Source organism: Myodes glareolus, chromosome 6, assembly GCF_982192425.1.
Source record: "Myodes glareolus chromosome 6, mMyoGla1.1, whole genome shotgun sequence".
NCBI classification, from domain to species: Eukaryota; Metazoa; Chordata; class Mammalia; order Rodentia; family Cricetidae; genus Myodes; species Myodes glareolus.
The window spans coordinates 106,458,321-106,480,697 of record NC_142031.1 but is presented as its reverse complement, the minus strand read 5'-3'; the positions used below and the strand labels follow the sequence as shown (position 1 = coordinate 106,480,697).

Genomic DNA, 22,377 nt, shown 5'->3' with positions numbered 1-22,377 from the left:
CTGAAATACCGCCTTAGCCATCTCATTATCAACAATGGATAGTCTCTCCCTCCAAAGACCACATACAGTGAAAGTGAGGCTTAAGTCTCTTAACACCCCGCTACAAACTCAGGTCCACACAATGTCTTGTGAGGAGTAGGTTTTCAATAACCAAGTGTTCCTTTTCTAGTTTTCTAATATTCTGCAAACTGGAGTTTCTGTCTACAAGTGTCTGCTTTGCCAACAAACCCTAGCGCCTGATGAGCCCTTCCCCTTGGTCTTTTCCCATATCAGGATCTGACTCAAAGCTGTTCTCTTTCCAAGAGAGTTCTAGAAAGGGCTAGGCATCCATGAGCACTAATACTTTCAGTTTTTTCTAGAATAACACACATTTGCTGCTTGTAATATATTTATTCATCTGCTTCAAAAAAAAAAAAAAGCCCCCAAGGGCAGGGCAGGACCCAAGCCACCCGATTACAGGGCCCTTCTCCAAGTCCAGCATTAAAAACGTTCACGGAGTCTACTTTCTGCCTGCACCATCAGTTGCCCAGCTAAACACATCTTATTTTATGAGCCCAGATTCCAACAGAAGTAAGTCGCAGCCTCTCAAAAGCTCTAGAGAGTAGTTCTCAAACTGTGGGTCGTGACCTTCTGGGGTCAAATGGCTCTTTCGCAGGGATCACCCATGAGCATTGAAAACCACAGATATTTACATTACTGTCCCCATAATAGTATCAGAATTACAGTTATGATGTAGCAGCAAAAATAATTTTGTGGTTGTGGGCATCACATGGCAAAGTGTACTAAAGGGTCACACCATTAGGACAGTTGAGAAGTATTGCTCACGACTGAGACTCAAAGCTCAGCTCTGCCAGCTGCCAGCTGTGTGACCATGGGCAGACCGCTCTACCTCTCTGAGCCTTGGCTCCTTCTCTGCAAATGTTTTGTCTCTCCTCACATGCTTCTTCCTATGAATGTCAAATTACATGACCCAGAAGACACATCTGTAAATATTAAAGGCTGTGTACACAGAAGATATCATGGGAGGTGGCTTTTCACTCCAAACTCCTCCTGAGCAAGCCAGTCAAAATCAGCTAGATTCATTCACACCTACAGCAGCTATCAAGGCTCAGAGTCAGACACGTTTCGAAACTACTAGGTCTATGCCCAGGCTAGACGAAGCACGGGTCTTTCAGTTATAAGAGGTACTTGTATAAAACCCAATGGGTTTTTATCCACTACCTAGTCTCCTGCTTGCTCAGCAAATCAGCTGGACCACTCGGTCAAGCGACTGTGAAGAGGACACAGACAACAGAGGCTGAGGAAGGCAGGGATCATGGAGGCTGAATTTTCCATTGGGTTTTGTGGATAACCAGGAATGCTAGAAGGTAGTGGAATCAATCAACCAATCTCTCTCCAACCCCTCTTCGTGTATGGTGTGTGTGTGTGTGTGTGTGTGTGTGTGTGTGTGTGTGTGTGTGTGTGTGTGGTGTGTGTGTGTGTATGTTTATAGCTAAAAGAAACAAAACTACCTCACAACCATCAGCTGAGCTGCCTGTCAACTTAATTTGCCTGAGTCCCATCGACTAGCCTCAGAGATGACTCAGCAGGCCTCCTGGACCAGCTGCTGACGGAAATGCCATGTCTCCTCACTGCAGCATGGGGACCGCTAGCTTTCTGCAGCTGCTGGAGTTCATTCAGTTTGGCTACAGAACTGAACAGTCAGCTTTATAAAAAATGCATAACAATGTACATTTCAGCTGCCATATGTGACATCTAAGAACTCTGCTAGGTGGATTGGCCATGCTATTTCCAAAAGAAACCCAGAAATGATGATTTCCACCTCAAGATTTCTGGTAATCCCTAAGTACTACAGAGATACTCCCATTTAGCCCAGGGACTAAGTATGCAATCAGCCACCAAACCCGAATTACCACCGTTGTAGAGCACGGTAGCAAGCTGACCCCTTGAATCCTGGCATTCCGAAGGAAAGAGGAACTCTGTGAAGACTGGCGTGGTCTACTTAACAATTCCAGGCCAGCCCGGACTACAGAACGAACAGCAACAATGACAGAAACCCCTTAAACTTAGCAAAGAAGAATGGGATGCCTCTGGGGACTGGAGGAAACAGCAGGAAGCAGCCACTGACCTGGTTACAGCGGCTCTGGAGAAGGCTGACCATCTGAGCGGAGAGTCTCTTTATCTAGATGTGCATTTCATGGTGCTAAGGCAGAATCCACCAGGAAGACGACCCCATTTAAATTGCAATACTTTGTTTACTTCCTCTCTTTGGTTTATAAGTGATTTCTGATGCCTTCATTTCTTTCCTTCAAACTTCCACCCATTTCCCTTAAGCAGACATGGCCTCCTAGCCCACGAAAGAGTGCTAAGTGTGCAGGAAAAAGTCCCTGAGGTCTCCACATTACACAAAGAACTACAGCAACTGAGCAAAGCCAGGAACAGGAGAGGTGGTCCTCCCGGGAGGAGCACTCCAATTGGTTATCCAGTGCCAAATGGACAGCCCTGAAAACACCAATACAAGTAACATTATATGAACTCAACAGGTTATATTTAGGAATATATATATATATATATATATATATATACACACAAATACATATATGCATGCAATAATGATTAGTGGAAACAGAAGCCATGTATTTGAAGAAGATCAGGGGAAACTATAGGGGAGTTATGGAGGGGGTAAGGGGGAAATGTAATTATATTATAATCTTTTTTTAAAGCTGTGTGTGTGTGAGGGAGTAGGAAGAGACTCCCTGGTGGTAAGAGTGCCACCAAACCAGCACTTCCCAAACCTTATGCTGTGGTCCTCTTGCAGGTTACAGAACGGAATATGTGGATCTCACTCAGTAAGGGTCAGTAAGATCATAGGCAGTTCAAAGTATGTGTGTGTGTGTGTGTGTGTGTGTGTGTGTGTGTGTGTACTGTGTGTGTATGTATGTGTGTATATATACAACATATATATACTGTATGTGTATGTATGTATGTATCTGCACAGACACATGTGTGTAGATACTGGATTGATGTGGCATTCCACATTCACTGTGGGTCTCAAGGAAAAAAGCCTTAAAAGCAGCTGGCTGAGGGGTAGGCCTACTGAATATGGCTGCTTTGTGGCAAAAGCTAATTAGGATTCTTGCCAGGTTAGCAATTCAGTGCTAATTAATGAAACACTCCAATTTAACTCCCATCAATGGCAGTGCTAGCAGGCCTCTCCCACGTCCACGTTGGGAACATTTCAAAGTGCATTTGTGCTCTCTAGGTTCTCTAAGCAAATTCTTCAATTAGTCATTTAATGGCCATGCACTGGAGGAGAGGGGACATTAAAAGATAGGAAGCTGGGATAAGTATCCCATTCACAAATATACAAATGCCTTGTGGCAGGTACAGAAACGAAGTCTGATTATTTCTTAGCTGTCACAGTGTGAAAAAAAATATCTGGTATGTTCCCCCCACACACACTGCCACACCCCCCCCCATCAGTTATCAGTGTAAACCGGCAGCTTTCCACCTAATTAGCTCTTTCTGAGCGGTTGGAAGTCTCTTTCTTGGCCATCAGTAGTAGCTAGCCAGTCGTGGCTAATGGGTGCTTGAAATATGTTGAGTGAAACTAAGGGACTATATTTTTAAATTAATTTAATACTCAGTGGTGGTGGCACACACCTTTAATCCCAGCACTCAGGAGACAGAGGCAAGCAAATCTCTGAGTTCGAAGCAGCCTGGTCTACAGAGTGAGTTCTGGGACAGCCATGGATACACAGAGAAATCCTGTCTCAAAAGAGAGAGAGAGAGAGAGAGAGAGAGAGAGAGAGACAAAAACCCAAACACACACACAAATTAAAACTAAGCAGCCAACAGTATGCTAATGAATAAGCTAATTAGAAAACCACAAATACACGTGAGCATCCCTTTGAGCAATGTTTCAGACTTTAGATTATTTTCAGATTATTGGACATGAACATATGATAAATCTAATACTATGGGTAAGGACCCAAACTTAAAACACAAAACGTGTGACGTTTCCTATACACTTTATCCACACAGCCTGACTGTCTTGATGGACCCATGAAATTTTCTGTTCTTGGCGTCGTGTTGGACAGGAGAAGCTGCACTCTTGGCTACATTAGCTGCTTTCCTCACTATGGGACTACAGCCCTGACAAGAAGCAACTTAAGGGCAAGGGGTTTATTTTGGCTCCTAGTTCAAGGGTGATACAGTTCCCCATGGAGGAAAAGGCATGTTGAAAGGAACATAAGGCGGCTGGTCACCCTGGGCTCTCAGTCAGGGATCAGAGGAGACAGGAAGTGTAGCCTGCTTCCAGACACTCACTTCCCAGGCCCGTCCTCGAGCTGCGGACCAGGTGGGCAAACATGTGAGTGGAGTTGAGATATTCCATATTCAAACCACACTATCAGATACGGCGTGCCCAACTTGTACTATAGGATCTCAGTTTCACCAAGGAACTAGAATAGCCAGACACCCAGAAACAGAAAACAGAACGGGGATTGCAGGGTTTGAGCGAAGGAGGGGACAAAAGCATTTACATCTGCAAGATGGACAAAGTCCAGGACAGCAGTTACCCAACAGAGTGGATATACTTAACGCTGCCTATCTATACAGTTAGAAGGGACATCAGTGATCCGTGTATGCATATTTACCACAGTCAAAGCTTTAAAGGTAAATATCTGCCTGCAGTGCCCTTCTATCCCCAGGACAGCTTCAGATCTGTTGCCATCGCTAAGCAGAGACTCCCTAGGCACAGACAGGCCTTACCCCTCTCCCCACCCCCATGGGACCTTCTCAGGATTCATGACTTCCTCTTGGGGATAAGACTCGCCTAGAATGTATTCAGTATCGCTGCCTCTACCAGCACTCACCCTGTGCCTGGTGGCAGTCGGCTGGCCTGCAGGCTTGTGGGACTGGGTTTGTGCTCCTGTAACTAGGGAACCAGTGCAGAATGTCTAGACAAGGAGGGAGGAAGCTGCACGGGAGAAAGGGGCTTTGTCTTCCAGTTCAGGGAGGAATTGCTGGAAACATGAATGTCCCAAGCCTGGCCAGGGGGTTCTTTGTATGGCTGCCAAACTGCCCTGGGCCCTTTATCTCCACCAAGCTAGACTGACCCTCATCAGTCACCCCGGCCAATAAAGACAAAGCCTTGAGTCACTGGAGAGGAAGAAAATAACTCTCTATATGAGCTATAGCTTGTTAGCTACCATGCAAATAACTGTGAAAACTGCCTTTCCTTATAACAGGGATGAAGGCCAATGGCCAGCAGGTCTTCCCTACCCCACCGTCCAAGGAACTTGGAAATCAAAGTCTGTGAAATAGTTCTTCCAGAGAGGCAAACAAATGATTCTGTTATTGATGGACAAATTCATCTTAAAATTATTAATTGTCCTGCTGAATTGAAAATGAGACAAGTGATACTTATAAACTGGGTCTTCTGTTACGGCTTTGCCATTGAAATAAGAAGGAATAATGAAATGGTTGGGGAAGGAGCTACGGAAAAATTAGGGTGTGAGTAACCTCAGACTCAGCAAGCTCTGCCTAAGAGAAGACAGATTTTACACGTTCCTTTGGAGTTCAGGAGGCTAGAGCATAAAGCTCTCCACAGCCATGGCTTTGTTGAGGGATTACCAAAAAAGACGTGTTAACTAAGTGTGCAGCCAGCTCTGCTTCACTGGAGGAAAAGAAACAACTTCAACCGCCTTACAGCAGAGGAGCTATTCTGGGTACCGTCTCCCAGTTTGGGAGGCTCTAGTTTATGGTCTAAAGAGTCCACTGCTTCTGAGCCCATGATTAGGCATGTCAGGCAGGGTTGCTCACTTCCTGACTGGAAATGAAAAAGAGAGAGAGGAAGAGGCTGAGCCTGCTGCTGCATGAAGGTCATCCCCTCCCCCACAGTGACCCATGACTTCCCGCTAGGCCCACCCTTAGACATGCCACCATCGGTCAGTAGTGCCACAGCTTGGGAACCAAGTCTGCATTTAACCTGGAGGACTGTGGGAACACACCAGACACTAACTACACAGTACAACAGCAGGATATAAGTCCACGTCACCTCAAATCTCAGATTGTCCCTTCTCTAGGAGGTAATGAGGGGTCATAAACTTCCCAACTTGCGGCAGAGCTAGAGGGTACTTGCTAGAGCTTAAACAGGGCCTCTGAGGACATCTGCCTCTGCCAGCTAACTGCTGGATCTCCGGCCCACAAGCTTCCCTGCAGGGCGATGTGGGCCTGCGGGCTGTCTGACTTGAGTGAGCACTGCCCTTTAGAATTCTGAATTTGCAGCTAACATTTGAAGACATATTCTGATGTTTGGCCTCTTCTGACAACTCAAAGGTCTGGCAAGACCTGTTCACATTCTGTATGGCTCCAAGACTTGATGGAACTGGGTAGAAGAGACAGGTTGGGGTTCTTCATCCTTCCATTCTCAATCCAGATCCACTAGATCTAGCTTGTGTAACTGTATTCTTTTCTAAGGTCTGCCTACCCCTGAAGCCACATGTGCACTAAGGCATGAGACAGACATGCTGTAGAGACAGAGGTCCTATTTCCTATCCTGACTTCATTGATGAATTCTAAAACAGTGTCATTTGGAAATGGAGACAGTCCCTATACACAGCACAGCACACAGGTTTATAAGAGAGGTCATGGAACGTACAGCACTACGGCTGCATACAGTGGGCACCAATCAATGCTTACTTCTTATCACCCATGACTCACTGGTGATGCACTAATCCTGTGGCATCCTTCTCACCAGTAGCTGGCACCTAGATCATCAGAAATACTCCTATTCCAAAGTGCAACTTAAGCACACTGACTACTGACAAGAAATAAAAGTATATCATAGGATGCTATTAGCAAAATTAGCATTCTAGAAAACTTTACAGTGTAGAGAGCTGCGTAGTGCCGCGCCTTAAAGATGGCGCTGGTTTCCGCAGCTCTCTACACTACAGAATAAAATTGGCTTCTTTAACAGCAACAATAAACAAAGAAAATTACAAAAAAGCAAACAAATAAGAAAAAAAACTCAAAGATGGAGGAACAAAATTCCTTAAGATACATACCTAACAATTTCAATGAGCATCACTTACTTGGATCCTCAAAAAAACAAAACAAAACAAAACAAAAAAACTCATACAAAAATCTTCTAAGGCAATTGAGCTAACATGAACAATGAGAAGATACTTGATGGTATCAAAGAATGATTGTTAATGTCCTATCATGATACTGTGATGATCTCCATTTAAAAACAACTGATTTTTAAAACCCCATGTCTAATGTATATGTAATGACCAACACCAGTAGCTGCAGTTCCTTAAGAATGCTGATCTCAGCAAATCATTTGAGGCCGGGAATCTGAGATCATGCTAGACCATATAGTAAGACTCTGAGAAAGAGAGAAGACTTAAAAAAAAATTCTCATCTAAAAAACACGTGTTTTAGAGAAGCACGTACTATGTCAATGTTATAGAGGAAATAATTAAGAAGGCAGAGATAGCGCTCAGAGGAAACAAGATGGCTGACATAAAAGCTGAGCGAGGCGATGGGCAGGGACATGAGGTCTGTTCTAGTGCCCCCTTTCCATTTGTGGGTGGCTGAATTGTTTTATAATAATCAACCTTTCAAAAGTAAGGCTGGCTGGTGGTGCATGTCTATAATCCCAGCACTCGGGAGGCTGACACAGGAAGACCCCAGGTTGGTGTTACATACTGAGACCCTGTCTCCATAGTCCAAAATAGAAAACTATAAAGCCAAAGCACATGTTTAGAATTCTCACAAGGTTAGGGGTTAACACTGGGCTGATCCACTGGAAGGAAAGCTTGCCTACTTACAACTTGTGTGGTGTCTCAGATACCTTCTTGAAGAAGGAATGTTGTAACAGGAAGGACAGAGCTAGCTGGGAATATGCTAGAGTCATTGGTCAAACGGTGTTGTAATTAATACAGTTTCTGTGTGATTTTTCTGGTTTGGGCAGCTGGGAAACGACTGAGCAGTCTCATTGCTATTGTCAGCAATCTACAGTATATTTTCTCCAAGCATTTCCAATGTTTCCACATGACACTGAAAACCTGTAACTATAAAAGTTTCCAATGGAACAGTTGCAACAAAAGAATTGGTCACTCAGTTTTCTGCAGTTGACAACTGTTGGGACCATTTGGAGTCCTGGTCTTCAGCTGCTCTTCCCTCCTAGAGTCTTCTGATTTGAGTTACTAAAAGCTGTGCCTTGCCTTGAGGATCAGAGGATAAGGTTTTCACCTATTGGCCCACTTAACTGTTGGGTATATAAGCCTCCATGGTGCTATTGAATAAAGGGCTTCTTACCAGTGATTAGAGGTCCATGTCTCTGTCTCTCTGTCTCTGTGTGAGTCTTTGTGTATTTCAAACTCCAGCCCCTTGCCTAAAGCTTGCAAACTGTATTGTACGCATAGAGTGCAGATGGGGGTGCAGTGCGCAGCAGACAACTGTGGCCCTTTGACAGGGTAGAGACTCTGATGGCGACTGGTGAGCAGTGAAGAGCACCAGCTGCTCTTCCAGAGGACTCAGGCTCAGTTCCCAGCACCCACACAGAGGCTCGCAACAGGCTGCAATGCCAGCTCCAGGGAATCCAATGCCCTCTTCTGGTCCCTGATGGCACTGCATGCAGTCTGTGCACACGCCTACACACAAGCAAATGTTCGTCCACAAAACAAAAATAAATCACTATTTTTAAAAGATTCTGCAGTGAAGAGGAGAAATAAACTGAATATAATATAAGCTCTTCTTCATTTAATTCAGGAAAAAGTGGGCAAATGATCTCAGTGGGACCTAGGCCAGGGAGATGTGAGAATATGGTCAAACCAAGTTCATTGTAAGGAAGATGTTCTCTTATACACAGCAGGTTGGAAAGTAATTTCCCGTCTTTCAAATGGGATGGGGAAGGGAGAGAAGAGGGAAAGAAGGCAAGAAGTTAATGACATGGGTTATAAATACAGTGCCAGAATAATTACTTTTATAGTTACATAAAGGCTGCTTCAAAAAGTCAGATAGACCCACATTCTGGATTCTGTTCTTGCATATATTAAGTTCTTCATGCAATGTCAACCATGTACAGTTGTATGCAGATCGTTTGAAATAAAAGTCCATTAAGAAAAAGACTATCGGGCCAAGCATGGTGGTTCACACCTTTAATCCCAGCACTCAGGAGGCAGAGGCAGGCAGATTTCTGAGTTTGTGGCTAGCATGATCTACAGAGCGAGTTTCAGGACAGCCAGAGAAAGCTGGAACTCAGAGAAACCCTGTCTCAAAATTAAAAGAAAGAAAAAGAAAATAAAAAAGAAACTGACTACCTAAGAACAGAATCCTAGAGTTAAAGGAGAAAAGTGTGTTTGAGAGAGCAGAGGTCTGTGGTCACCGTCTAGAGCATGCTCCATGGGAAACCCTGCAAGCAACCATGAAAGCCACCCGCAGGGCCCTTTCATCCCCTTCTGATCTCATTTCCAACACTGCTGTCACTGTGCTCACTCATTTGGCAGGTTGCTTAGAATCATGACCTCCCCGTCCCTCCATCTGTCTTCCTCTCCATCGAAACAATGCGCTGTCTATTCAAATCTTTGCCATTAGTGTGATTGGAAACGTACCTGTAACTCTGTAGACTGGGGTTTTAAAAACAATCCTCCCATTGTTCTGAAGAGGGAAGCTTAGAATTTAGCTCTCGCTGTAGAACAAATGGCTTAACTTCCATTTTCTACAGGAGAAATAATGTGCATTGTTGTATAAATAAGTACAAATCTTGCTGGTGCGAAATGTGATTATTTTACAACCAACAAAATGAAATTTACAACTTCTTGCAAATATATTCATTAGTGCTGGGGTTGTTTACTGGGTTTTACCACTAGCAATTCTTTTTTCAATTTTATTTTCAAAAGGTAACTTATACATTACATGTGTATATATTAGTATTATATGCATGCAAACACACATGTGTATGCATATATATAAGCAAGCATAAAAATACAGGCATATATGATAGCAGATATATGCACACACATACAGAAAGGGACCTGAAAGGATTAGAATGTAACTCAGAGTTGAGCAAAAAGGTATAATATAGAAACAGAAACTTTAAATTTCAGTTTATCTGGTTATGCAGCCTTAACCTTTTTTTTTGTAATAGTGAGGTCATATTTCATTGTTGGCACTTCAATTTTTTTAAAAAAAAAAAACTTCAGTGAGCAAGAAGGACATTTTAAGATATTCCATTAAATATTTCAGGTCACTAGGTCACTACTGAAAATAATCAAAAAACACACAAGAGCCTCAAGAACATATTCGGCTCTTGATCGTTACATTTTAATTAGGAATTTTCAGCCAGATGAACTGCCAACACGTACTTTGAGCATATAACCTCTCATAGGCCTATGTTCAGCTCAGGGGGAAATGAAGCTGAGGTCTTCTCAAGGTCTCAGGAAGAAGTGAGTACCTGTGTAACCAGAGAGAAGCATGTGCCTGTGTGACCATAGAGAAGCGTGTGCCTGTGTGACCATTGAGAAGGGTGTGCCTGTGTGACCATCGAGAAGGGTGTGCCTATGTGACCATCGAGAAGGGTGTGCCTGTGTGACCAGAGAGGAGGGTGCCTGTGTGACCAGAGAGGAGGGTGCCTGTGTGACCATAGAGAAGGGTGTGCCTGTGTGACCAGAGAGGAGGGTGCCTGTGTGACCAGAGAGGAGGGTGCCTGTGTGACCAGAGAGGAGGGTGCCTGTGTGACCAGAGAGGAGGGTGCCTGTGTGACCATAGAGAAGGGTGTGCCTGTGTGACCAGAGAGAAGGGTGCCTGTGTGACCAGAGAGGAGGGTGCCTGTGTGACCATAGAGAAGGGTGTGCCTGTGTGACCAGAGATGAGGGTGCCTGTGTGACCAGAGAGGAGGGTGCCTGTGTGAGCAGAAAGGAGTGTGTGCCTGTGTGACCAGAGAGGAGGGTAGTAACCTGATTTCAACAATAATCAAATCCCTGGAGAGCTTTCCTGACATCTAGCTCATACAGGGGAGTAGAAGAACAGGGAGACTCGGGTTAAGCACACAATCAGTCAGAACGGAGGAATTACCTCAAACTCCTTCTCCCAGGTGGGGCTTAACTATTGTCTTGTCATCCTGACTGGAAGACTAAAAATCCCAACAGCCTGAGTGAAGCAGGGGAATGATGCTGGGGAGTGGAGACGGGCAGATATGATTAACACATACCTGTGGTGTCTTACCTTCTTGGTCCTTAGGAATCTCACCTGCTATAAAGAGAATGTGAGCAGGTGGCCTTGGTGATGCCACCAACAGGAACGTCACAACCACGACTAAGAGCTGCCAAGAGGAAAGCTCCGTAGCAGGCTCAGATGGAGGATAGGCATGGGAGTGAGGGAGGAAGAGATGTACAGGGCAAAAGAAGGAAGTGCCCAGCACTCTGAGACAGGCCTGTGCTGTGGCTGATCCACCTCTGAGATGAACAAAACTGTAAGATCTATGTGGACAGAGAAGATCTAAAGGGCAGGGAACGTTCTGGTTCTTTGCTGTGAGCAACCAGTGTTACTCAGAGCTATTACTCCTCCCTAAATGAATCTGAGGATTCAACATGGCAGCAATCAACACATAAATAAGGCTCTAAGAGAAAGTGTGTCCAAAAGGATCCTGAAGGCTTACGGGCTCAGTGCTCAGTAGTGGAGTACCTGCTCAGAACCTTGCTTCAGCTCTCAGCCCACCCCAAAATCTATAAAAGACTGGTGTAGAAGTTTCAAAAGTGAAAACTAATGAAGTAGGTCTAGCCCTACATGATATTAAAATATATTCCACAGTTTCAGGATTAAAATGGCTTGACACTGACACAGACGAGAACAGAAATGTAGCCCGGAATGTAGCCACCCATGGTGGTGAAGTCTGTTGGAAACTGAGGCAAAGCATGTTTCAGATGTTCTGATATCATTGACTGTGAGGGCGTGAAAACAAAGAATAAATCTGCCCAAGTCCCCAACTTGCTTCTTTCTAATGTAAGTTGATAAAGTTCAAGTCTTTAAGCTGTTTTTTAAAAAATCATAAACTTATAGAATCTCTGGATGCATTTAAAAAATAACATTAAAGAAGGAAAAGCCTACTAAGTGTTTTAGTTTCATCTCGTTTGCTGTGACGAAAATACTCTTGACAGAAGCAACTTTCAGGAGAGAGGATTTATATTTTACCTACAGCTCTAGATTATAGTCTGTCATGGCTAGGAAGGGAGGCAGGAACTTGAAGCAGGTAGTCACAGGTAGACTCTGTGTAGGCCTCGTACTCAGCTTCATTTTCCCACTCTTAATCCAAACCCAGGGAATGGTGCCCTCCACAATGGGCTGGGTCTTCCCACACCAATTAAATAAGACATCAAGACAATCTTCCATAGAATTACCTATAGGCAAACCTAATCTAGACAATCCTTTATTGATACTCTCTTTCCAGGTGAGTGTAGGTTTTGTCAAGTTGACGATTAAAACCGCCATCATAGGAAGCAATCAAAAACAAATAAATAAAGTCAATAGGAAATGAAAATATTATAGACTTATTTATAACAAAACTTAAAATTCATATGACAAAACTTTTAAAATGTAATACAGAGAAACATATTTGTAACACCCACCAAAAAGTTAATTTTCCAAATGTGTAAAAAATTATCAATCAATAATAAAAATTCAGTTCTAAAAAAAGAAAATGTACAAAGCCTAGATACCAGATCAGCAAATACAAAAAGTCAAGATATATTCTAAAAATTATTCAATTAGACCTCATAACTGAAGAACTATAAAATACAGTCTCATCTGAATATAAAAGGTTACAATGTTTTTAAAATTTGGTGATATTTAGTCTTGACAAGGAAGTGGGGAAAGTAATTGAACAATTTGTTGAAATCTAATTTACTTACTTGTAAATTCAAAGCTAAAAGTCACACCTTGGACATACCTAGCAATCCACACGACACTGTAAATCACTCTGTTCCTTTGACTATAGTTCTGTTGAATCCCACTGCTCTCCCGTCTGCCGGGCTAAAGTCGGCCCAGTGCTCAGGGCTGTGCTTTCAGCTTCATGTCTGTGAGCTTGTTCACTGCGCCATCACCTTCTGGTTATACAGTGTGGGGCATAAGAACAGAAAAGAATCAAGAAGGCACCAGGTACAGAGAAATGGCAAGATGGCAGATTGCAAGAATGCTTAGGCCTTCTGTTCAGTCTGTGTGACAGACAACCGACTTCTACCCAGACAGCCTTGAATGCAGCAAGAACAAGAATGAGACAGTCGACATCCATGCAGTCAGTAAGAGTGGTCCATGTAAAACTGGTACATTCTCATTTTTTGCCCCAAAGGAGATAAAACAAGAAATGAGTGACTTGTTCAAGGACATACACCTAATTAGAATAGAACCAGCACTAGGACCCAGGGACCCCAACTTGCAGTCCAGGTCCCTTTCTTCACTAGGGTGCATTCCTTTCATGTGGACCTGTGAACATAGCCATATGGGGATGGGCAGGTTAGACTGAGCACCAGATAGGAGCATTAACAGTCCATCCCTGCGAACCACTGTAACATCTGCCAGGACCCGCTCCAGGGGCTCCAAGTGAAAGGTCACAGCACAGCCCCCTTATTCTACTTCCAACGGTCTCCTGGGGCCGGAGCACAGCTCAGTGATAGTTTGGGGTGGGTAGCTGGATTTGTCAACGTGATGGGCAAACCTGGGCAAAGAGTCTCAGTGAGGAACTGGGTTAGTCTACTGGCAGATCTGTGGGGGAGTGTCTTATTAAATTAATTGATGTGAGAAGACCCAGCCCAGTGTGGGCAGCACCATTCTCTAGACAAGGGTTCTGGAATTGTCTAAGGGTGACAAAATCAGGCTGAGCACAAGCAGTCAAGCAAGCGGGCATATGCATCTATTTCTCTTTGCTTTGGAGTGTGGATGAGATATGACTCGTTTCAGGGCTGTGCTGTTTTGACCTCCCCATGCCACTTCTTCCTTAAGTTGCTTTTCATCGGGTTATTTTTTATCACAACTGAAATGAAGCTAACACCAGAAAAACAAAACAAAACAGAGAGAGAGAGAGAGAGAGAGAGAGAGAGAGAGAGATGAATCTCCTAGTAGGGTTGTTCATGCCCAGCACATATTCCCCTCCCATCCAGCGTCATCAGTCAATCTGTTTAGTCTCCACCCACCTGGTCCTCCTGGCTCTTTACACTCAGTGTTACAAGTAGTATCAGGAGCCTCTTGGCAATCTCTGCTTCCTGATAATGACCCAGACCAACACTGCCCAGCAATATAATATAAGACAGATATGAGCCATGAGTACAAGTTTAATACTGTCCAGCAACCACATTTAAAAGGTAACCCAATATATATGTATATAATATATATATGTATATATATATTAAATATACATATTATATATATCATACTACATCAATATCCTATCAATATAAAAGTTACTAATGACAAATTCTACAGTTTTTCCACATCAATTTTTTAAATCCGGTGCAAATTTTACGCTCACAAGACATCTCCCACACTGGTTAGGTTTTAAAGGCTTACGAGGCACAAGCCAATGTCCATTATACCAGACAATGTGGAACTAGAAGTTCCATGAGTTTTTTTTTTTAAACTCAAATTTGCTCACTCACTGTTTTCCAACAAATGCGAACCTCGTGCATGTCTGTCTAAGGAAGGGCTCTGCTACAGAACTACATTCCCAAGTTGGGCTTTTGCTTCTGTTTTTAGGTTAATGCTTGTTTGTTTCTTTGTTTGTTTGTTTTGAGACCCAATCTCAGCATGCAGCCCTGGCTGGCCTGGAACTCAATATGTAGACCAGGCTGGCCTCAAACTCATAGAAACCCACCTGCTTCCTGAATGCTAGGATTAGAACCTTACGTAGTTTAGGGCTACACATTTTAATAACTTGTTTATTCAGTTTATTCAGCATGTCTTCATACTCACGTCCTGATGCAAGCAACAGTTTTAGGTGGCACCTGTCACAGCTGCACGACACATGTCTTTACTATGGCTCCTCTCTCCATACCTGGCTCCTGCCTACCCCGCTGCTGCAGGTCCTAGCTCCACTCTCCAGCTCCTTCTAATCTCATCTCTGTGACAACTGACTGTTAAAACAGAACGGCCGAACTCCATCTCCTCACTGCCCTGCAGTACACCAGCCCATGCAGAAGCCCCAGGTTCTGCTCTCAGTGACCTGGAGTCACTGACTCACAACTCAGAAAATTCCAGTTACAGAAAAACCCGGCCTTCAGAACATGCTCGTGATAGGTTTTTACATAAACGTAGATGCCTAGCCCACTTCTGTTTCTTTGCAAAATAAATTCATCTGAGAGTTGTCCACCAATACAAGACAAGCTACCAGTTTCTCAAAGGATGTATTTCCCACCTCAAAAATTCTGTCACAACGAAAGCTGTGATTATTACACAGAGATGCAACATCATCTAGACTAGAAAAGGTGGCTGAGCAGAAGCTGGACACCTTCATGAAGTTAAATGGGTTGGTTAGCCTGCATAAGGACTGTGGGGACAAGGTGGGGGTGTATAACCACTTAAAAACCCGAGTTTTTAATTTGTTACTATTTGCTTCTCTTTGCTCGAATGTTCAGGACAAAACTGCTCCCCCCTTCAAGACTTTGAAATGAAACATATGGAGCTCTGAGCAGGAAAGCTGCAACACCTGGCTTGAGTCCTCACGTCCGCTGCAGCCGTCGGCATGAGCTCAGCTGTCCATTCAGCCTGCATTTCAGCCTGCTCTGCTGCCCAGAGTGAGCTTGCTCAGTCCCTCCGGCTCTGCTGCCACTAACCCTCAGGGATCATCTTCCTCTCTGCTCATTATCCCCCAAGGCACCTGCTTCCCTGCGCACTTCCTCTTTCCTAAAAGACAAGATGGCTGGCAGCCCTGCAGCGAAAAGGGAAAGAAAAGCTGCTTTATGGGGGGAAAAAAAAATCCTGAAATGAGTCACCTTTCAAGAATTTGCAATCCTAGTGCCTGGGTACTGTCAGGCTAAGTCAGCCTCCCAGAGAAACGCAGTTTCGTGCACTGTTCTCCAAGGATATTTAATTTACACTGTACACCGTCCTTTATGAGAGCCACTTGTAGGTACAAAGTATGCAAGCCATGCACAGTTGTGAGCTGTACCGTGGACTTTAAATATGCCTAAAGAAAATCAGATCAAATTAGAGTTTAAGTCAGGTTTGTATCAGCTTTGGACAAGTTAGGGAACTTCCAGCTCGCTCCCCCTGTCTCTGCAGCTCCCTCTCATTTAAGCAGCCCTAAGAACACTCCTGGCCTATACCCAGAAGAGCCTCTCCTCCCGCTGATTTATCTCTGCAACTCAAGTTAGGGGGCAGCTGCAGTTGGCTGTGGTCTGCTCGGGTTCCGCCTGGCCTGATTTTTCATGCTGCCATTTTGAATTAGCATAGGTTTCCTCAGCAAGTGATGCATCTTTTAGGCAGACATGAAGCACAGCACACACACACACACACACACACACACACACACACGACCAGGAAGAGACACAAGCCATAATTGCACAGAAAAACCATACTATTTAATGGAACCTTACTAGGTCAGCTTGGGAGACAGAAAATAGTAAGTTGCTTTAAATACAAATGGGTGTGAGCGACATTTTCGTTCCTAAATTCTAACCGATTTTCTAAAATCCAAGCATCCCTTTCGCCCTGTAGACCTCACGGTGGTTGCTAAATAATTATGCCGGGACAGAAATAACAAAGCGAGGATGTAAAGATAAACTGAAGTGAACTACTATCAAGGATCTAGACACTTGCCTTGCATGACCCCGCCCCAATTGCAGTGCAGGGGTGAGACCTGGGCAAAGCAGTGTCAGGTCTCATCCAGCGCATTGGCCTTTGGAAGCGACCACAGACGCTGGGACTCTGCTGGGGCGGCCCAGGGCAGCAGCCCCATCAGGCGCTGCAGGTGCATTACTCCGGGAAGGAGTCAGGTTCCCTGGGCTAGCCTCGCCCGCGAGCCCGAAAACCCAGGAGCCACCCGGAGAAGCACGGAGACACTTTACTGGGCTTTACAACTCGACGCCCAGGAAAATCAGCCCCCGGGTTGTAAGACTAAAAGGCAGTGCGGGAAGGATGCGGGGTAGAGAGCAGAAGCGGGTTCTGACCAGGCTGCAGTAGCTTCGTCCCCGTAGTCTCTGGTCTTGAGTTACAGTCACGCTCGACCCAGGCCACCTCTCATCTGCTCTCCCCTCCCCCGGCCCGCATTGAGGGGAGGCACGGGACATTAGAACGGCAATGGGAAATGTGACTGCCCGGGGAAAGAGCTGTTGCCCGCGCCCCGCGCTCCCTGCGCGGCCTGCCGCTCACCTGCTAAGCTTCGGGCTCCCTCCGGGTCCTGGTGCTGATGCTGAGACTGCCGAGTTGGGGGCGCTGCGGCGGGCGAGTTATTGCGTCTGCATCGAGGGCTGCAGCGACAGTAGAGCAGGCGACGTCCGGCGCTTCCCGATCTCCAGACTCCGGGCTCTCCAACCCCCTGCTAACAGCTGGCTGGGTCACGTGACCGCGGACCCACCCTCCGCCTCTCTGCGCTCAGGGCTGCAGGACCAGCCTGTGTTCCACTGTCAAGGCCTCACAGCCCACCCCGCCACGGAGCGGGGGAAGAGGGCACCAGGAGGCAGCAGAGCGGGCGGGACTCAATCAGAAAGTGGTTCCCTCCTTTCTAGATTTATTTCTTGGTTGCAGCTCTCTCAAAGGGAAGAATCAGAGCTTTAAGGAGCCAGGCCCAGCTCCCTCCAGGCAACGTTTTACTGACCCTGGTAAGGACCCTGGTGTTTGTATGGTCGCTTGTCTGGGCCTTGACATCTAGGTGAGAATTCCCTGCAGAGATCTGTGTTCTGTGTCCAAGTCCTTCCTGATTTTAACGAATCGTGTTCATAAGGCAGACTGTGCAGCATAGTCACGCTTTGTGGACCAAGGTCACACAGCAAGTAACAAAGCCAAGGTTCCACACCAGGGTTAATAAACTTTTTGGGGGGGAAGAGGGTGAAGCCCACCTTAAGGTTATTGACAGTGCATCTGGGACTGAGACTCGATTGACCTTGTTTAGATTGTTAGAAAGGACTGTATCCAACTGTAAGAAGAGAGTCCACAGGGAAATAAAGGCAGTAGACCTGCTGGCGGGAGAAGACCTACAAGCATTTCCCAATTATCAGATGAACACAAACCCAAGCTTTATAGCCTCTGTGGGGGAATTTGGCAGTATCTCTCAAAATATGAACATGTGTTGACTTTCACCTGATTTCGTTTTTAGAAATGTGTCTACAGAGGGAACGACACACATGTGAAATGAGCAGGAGGCCCTCCAGGACCATAGTCTCTGCACCAGCAACACTTAGAAATAAACCCCAGTGTGGTGGCACACACCTGTAATCCTATCTTTAGAGAGACTGAGGACCAGTTGGAGGATAACCTGGGCTACATAGTAACCTTTTGCCTCAAAAAAGAATAAATTAAAAGGCTGAATAAAATTTAGCCTATAAATACCATGGAATGCTGTACAGCATATTGTGAAGATGTGGTCAGTGTCTGTGTTCTGTTATAACACTTCCAACCTATTCCAAATAAAAGGCTAAAGTGGGGAGAAGTTAGGGGCAAAACAGTGTGTGTGTGCAGAAAATAATATATATACTTGCACTTCCCTTTGCAAATGCATAGACTACCTTTGGAAGGATGCATAAAAAAATTTTAACAGGAAGCATTCCTTTGATCCCAGAACTCAGGAGGCAGAGGCAGACAGATCTGTGAGTTTGAGGCCAGCCTGGTCCACAAAGTGTGTGCCAGGACAGGCTCCAAGGCTACGCAAAGAATCCTTGTCTCGAAAAACAGAACAAAACAAAAATAAGAAAAAGAAAGATAGATAGAAAGGAAGGAAGGAAGGAAGAAAGAAAGAAAGAAAGAAAGAAAGAAAGAAAGAAAGAAAGAAAATTTTAACAGACAATTCCATAATGGAGGAGAACTGGGTGACTGGCTGCTATCCACTTAGTCTCTAAATTATGTGTGTACTTGTAGCGTGTCGGGTCAGTGAACAGACGGTGGGAGAAAGATGAGGATATGAAAGTAGTGTAGGATAGACCATTGGTTCACAGATTTGGAACACAAAGGTGCCTTATTGCTTATTTACTCCAAACAACAAACTGTAGCCGAATGTGTGTGGTTAATCAACAATAGAATCTCTTCCATAACTATCGAAGTCAGTCTCCGGAACTGAGGCCAGGGAACTTGCATTCTGTCAAATGTTCGGCTTTTCCCTGTGAATTAAAGTTTGACAGCTGCTGGTCTCCCCTATCTCCAGAGCCTGCATGGAGACACTGTGCCATGGTGTTCACAGCGCTTAGTTAGCATCAATCAGACATTTTTCTTTCTTGTCTCTGAACAGGAAAGACAAACTCTGCTGCCATTTAAGACACACACACAGAAATAAGGGACCAGAACAGTCCAGCGGATACAGAAAACATCCAGTAGTATCAGTTACGGCTTTAACCAGAGGCCTCTATCGATCACGTGACATCTAGCACTGTGTAAATTACAAGGCTTCTCTGAGCTCGCCTACAAGGAAAACTCTCCTAAATAACACACGATTGTTACATAGTCAATGATAGTCTACCCAGCACACTCAGGGGCCTGAGAGCCAGCAAATAACAGTGCACTATGCTCTGCTTTATTCCACAAAGTAGGTGAGGATTTTTTTTTTCTTCTCCAGAACCAAAAAGGGGAGGTAGGGATACAGTGGTGATTCTAGACAAATCCATTGTCACAAGAGATACTCATAACATCCTTATAGCGAAAACCCTATGGGGGGCACTTCTGTTCTTATTTATAAGCACTAAAATGGAAATAAGATTATTTGGGATACTGCAAAATATACAACCCCCCAGGGGCTGGAGAGATGGCTCAGAGGTTAAGAGCATTGCCTGCTCTTCCAAAGGTCCTGAGTTCAATTCCCAGCAACCACATGGTGGCTCACAACCATCTGTAATGGGGTCTGGTGCCCTCTTCTGGCCTGCAGGCATACACACAGACAGAATACTGTATACATAATAAATAAATGAATATTTTTAAAAAAATACAACCCCAACAACATCATAACTGCTCCTGCATGTAACCTTTCTTCCCCACTTGGATTACTATTCAGAACATGCATGGGGCCAGTGAGCTGGCTTAAATGGTAAGGCTGTTGCTGCAAAGCATAATGACTTGAGTTCAATCTCTAGGACCCACATAGAGGAAAGAGAGAAGAGGCTCCTGCAAGTTGTTCTCATACTTCATATGTGTGCCGCAGCATGTACACACACACACACACACACACACACACACACACACACACAATGTAACCAAGTTTTTTTAAACTAAAAGAATACAACCCTAATTAGCTTTTCAGTTGGTATGGCCCATGAACAATTAGTTGTCCTGGACTGGAAGAATGGAAGCGAATGTCCTGACGCTCATGGAAAGTGTCAACGTCTATATAGGATCCTGTCTGTAAATGACTCTCCGTGACTGGCCAGGGGAGCGGAGACGGTGTTTGGAAGTATAACAGTTGTGAAGAAGGGGTGTAGAACTAAGTGCAGAGGAAGACACTGGTTTGCAATGCATTGCCCATCATAATGCCATGCATGTAACCATGAAGGCTGGGTCGTCACCCCCTACCCTTCTCCTTTAATAGAAGTGGGCTGCCATGGAAAGGCCAGGACCTCTTTGGGGGGGATAACTCACTACAACTGAGGCAGAACACACTGATGGCTGGAGACTGCCTGCCAAACATCTGGAAGAGACACTCGGAGGTTACAATATGTTGGGTTTTATTTTTCAGTTGAGAAAATTATGAATAAATCTACCACTCATCTTTATTTACACGGGTTTGTGTGGAGACAGGTTTTCATTTCCCTTGGGTAAATATCTAAAATTGAAATGAGGAAGTCATATGGCGCATATATTTAAATTCATAAGTCACTGTCAAAATGCATTCCGAAGTGAGCTTTGCCAGCTTTCATTTGAACTGTATTCTACAGGAGACAACAGGAGACATTTATCTGGTCTACTGAATGTGTGGTAGCCGCTGCTGGTGCCTCGTTAGGATTTCCCTGATGATCAACATAATACAACAGTTCTCCTTTCCTACATTTCATTAAGGAGGTTCTCACATTCTCAACCCACTTATCCCAAACTCCCATTTAGGTTTTGTATCCATATTAGATCACATAGGTTCATTATGTTTGGATACAAGTCTATCTATCATATTTGTGTACAGAAAATACTTGTCAGCTCTTGCTTTTTCATCTTATTCATGATGACTTCTGGAAAGATTTCAATATGGGTGGCATCCAATTTATTCCTGCTTTTCCTTTTGTGATTAAAGTCCTTTGTGTTCGGTTAAAGAAAACTATGGGCTAGGGAGTTGGCTTAATGGGCAAAACTGCTCGAATGCCTCTTCTAAACTGTGAACCTGAGTTTGAATTCCCAGGCCAATGTAAAAGCTGAGAGGAGTGGTACAAACATCAGTAATCTTGGTGTTTCTACAGGGAATGGGAGGCAAAGGCATAAGAGTCCCCCAAAGCTCACAGGTCAGATAGACTGGCACACACAGCAGAACATTACAGACAACAGTAAAGCGGTCCTGTCTGTAAGAAGGTGGAAAGTAGAACTGACACCCAAGGTTGTGTCTGACCTACACACACTGACACCAGGATTCACACAGATGAATGTACAACATTGCACACACGTGCATGTGTGTGCGCTCACACACACACACACACACACACCTGACATATTCATACACGCAATCTTTGACTACTTAAAGATGGCAAGAGTTTTCTCCTGTCTTTGCATACAGAGATTGATAGCACTAGATTTGTGCTCAGGACCCTGACGCATTCCCATTTCATTTCTGTAAAAGGGAAGAAAAGGTCAATTACTTTTTAGATATGAGTGTTCAGTTGCTCAGAACCATTTGATTATTCCCACTGAGTTTCTATGCTGTTGGAAGAAAAAAATCAATTGGCTACGTAAACACAAGTCTATCTTGGCTATATTGTTCCATGTGTTTATTCTTCAGTCAATACTGCATTCTCTTGGTTGCTGTAGCTTTATAGTGAGCCTTAAATCTGGGAGCTTAAGTCTTCCAACTCTGGTTTCTTTCAAAATTGTTTTGGGTGTTCTGGGTATTTTGTACTGTCTAATAAATTTTAGACTCTTTTCATCAGTTTCTATTATTAAAATCTTGACTGGTATTACCTTTAATACGCCGATGATTATGGAGAAAATTTTCATCTTAAGCTGTTTTCTAATATATGAACATATTTCTCTATTCATTCAAGTTGT

The 22,377-nt window shown here is 44.4% G+C and overlaps 1 protein-coding gene across 1 annotated transcript in view; it reads right to left on the bottom strand.

The window, feature by feature from the left end:
* Scrn1 (secernin 1) overlaps positions 1–17,583 on the bottom strand; it is a 67,190-nt gene extending 49,607 nt beyond the window's left edge. The window contains exon 1 of the mRNA XM_048440376.3: positions 17,368–17,583. The gene's annotated coding sequence lies outside the window, so the exon portion shown is untranslated. The remainder of the gene's footprint in view (positions 1–17,367) is intronic.
* Positions 17,584–22,377: the final 4,794 nt, after the last annotated feature.